The 2,143-nt window shown below is 45.6% G+C and overlaps 1 long non-coding RNA gene across 1 annotated transcript in view; it reads right to left on the reverse strand.

Moving 5' to 3' along the window:
* Window positions 1–1,102, reverse strand: part of LOC107307254 — an 8,814-nt gene extending 7,712 nt beyond the window's left edge. The window contains exon 1 of the long non-coding RNA XR_001552366.2: window positions 933–1,102. This is a non-coding gene — a long non-coding RNA (uncharacterized LOC107307254). The remainder of the gene's footprint in view (window positions 1–932) is intronic.
* Between the last annotated feature and the right edge of the window lie 1,041 nt (window positions 1,103–2,143).

The following is a 2,143-nucleotide window of genomic DNA, read 5'->3' on the forward strand; positions in this document are numbered from 1 at the left end:
AACCCCATTAAATCCCATATAACCCCATTAAACCCCATATAACCCCATTAAACCCCATATAACCCCATTAAATCCCATATAACCCCATTAAATCCCATTAAATCCCATTAAATCCCATTAAACCCCATTAAATCCCATTAAATCCCATAAAACCCCATTATATCCCATTAAACCCCATTAAACCCCATTAAACCCCATTACACCCCATTAAATCCCATTAAATCCCATATAACCCCATTAAACCCCATTAAATCCCATTAAATCCCATTAAACCCCATTAAACCCCATTAAACCCCATTAAATCCCATGTAACCCCATTACAACCCATTAAATCCCATATAACCCCATTAAATCCCATATAACCCCATTAAACCCCATTAAACCCCATTAAACCCCATTACACCCCATTAAACCCCATTACACCCCATTAAACCCCATTATATCCCATTAAATCCCATATAACCCCATTAAACCCCATTAAATCCCATTACACCCCATTAAACCCCATTAAATCCCATTAAACCCCATTAAACCCCATTACACCCCATTAAATCCCATATAACCCCATTAAACCCCATTAAATCCCATATAACCCCATTAAACCCCATTAAAACCCATTAAAACCCCATTACACCCCATTAAATCCCATTAAACCCCATTAAACCCCATTATACCCCATTAAATCCCATATAACCCCATTACACCCCATTAAACCCCATTACACCCCATTATATCCCATTAAACCCCATTGAACCCCATTAAATCCCATATAACCCCATTAAACCCCATTAAATCCCATATAACCCCATTAAACCCCATTAAATCCCATATAACCCCATAAAATCCCATATAACCCCATATAACCCCATTAAATCCCATTAAATCCCATATAACCCCATTAAATCCCATATAACCCCATTAAATCCTATTACCTGGCTCCCGTCCTTGGCCGCCACCTCGGCCGCGTTGTCCTTTATGGCCTGATGGGCAGCAACGGCCGCACGCGTGGCCCCGCCAGCGACACCCACAACGCTCTATGGGGCACAGACCCCATAGCGACCCCATAGACAAACATAGAGACCCTATAACCCCATAGAGACCCAAAGAGACCCATAGGGACCCATAGAGACCCTATAACCCCATAGAGACCCATAGAGACCCTATAACCCCATAGAGACCCATAGAGACCCTATAACCCCATAGAGACCCTATAACCCCATAGAGAACCCCATAGAGCCCATAGAGACCCCCATAGAGACACCATAGAGACCCAATTAGAGACCCATAGAGACACATAGAGACCCACATAGAGACCCTATAAAACCTCCAATAGAACCCATAGAGACCCATAGGGGACCCATAGAGGACCCCATAGAGACCCATAGAGACCCCATAGAGACCCATTAGGGACCCGTATAGAGGACCCATGTAGAGACCCATAGAGACCCTATCAACCCCATGGACCCTATAACCCCATTAGCGGACCCTATAACCCCACTAGAGACCCATATGACACATACGAGACAGCCATAAGAACCCATAGAGGATCCTATAACCCATAGCGGACCCATAGAGACCCTTATACACCCCATAGAGACCTATAACCCCATAGAAGAACCGCTATTAACCCCATAGAGACCCCATAGAGACCCCATAACCCCATAGACGACCCTAATAACCACTAGAGACCCATAGAGACCCTATAACCCATAGAGCCCTAAACCCCATATAGACCCATAGAGACCTAGAACCCCATAAACCCCATATGTGACCCACCATAACCCCATAGGACCCTAAACCCCATAGAGACCCATATAACCCTATAGAGACCCCATAGAGACCCGATGAACCCATAGGACCCCAAGAGACCCCATAGAGACCCTAAACCCCAAAGAGACCCCAAGAAACCCATATAACCCCATTAAATCCATAGAGGACCCCATAGAGACCACATAGAGACCCTATAACCCATAGGGGACCCTATAACCCATCAGAACTCCATAAGACCCTATAACCCCAACCTCATAGAGACCCATAGAGACCCTATACCCCATAGAGGACCCCATTAGAGGAACCCCCCCCCCACCCCAAATAGGGGGGAGAAAACCCCCCATAGGACACTAGAGACCCCATAGGGACCCCC

Source organism: Coturnix japonica, unplaced genomic scaffold (genome assembly GCF_001577835.2).
Source record: "Coturnix japonica isolate 7356 unplaced genomic scaffold, Coturnix japonica 2.1 chrUnrandom522, whole genome shotgun sequence".
In the NCBI taxonomy this organism is placed as follows: Eukaryota; Metazoa; Chordata; class Aves; order Galliformes; family Phasianidae; genus Coturnix; species Coturnix japonica.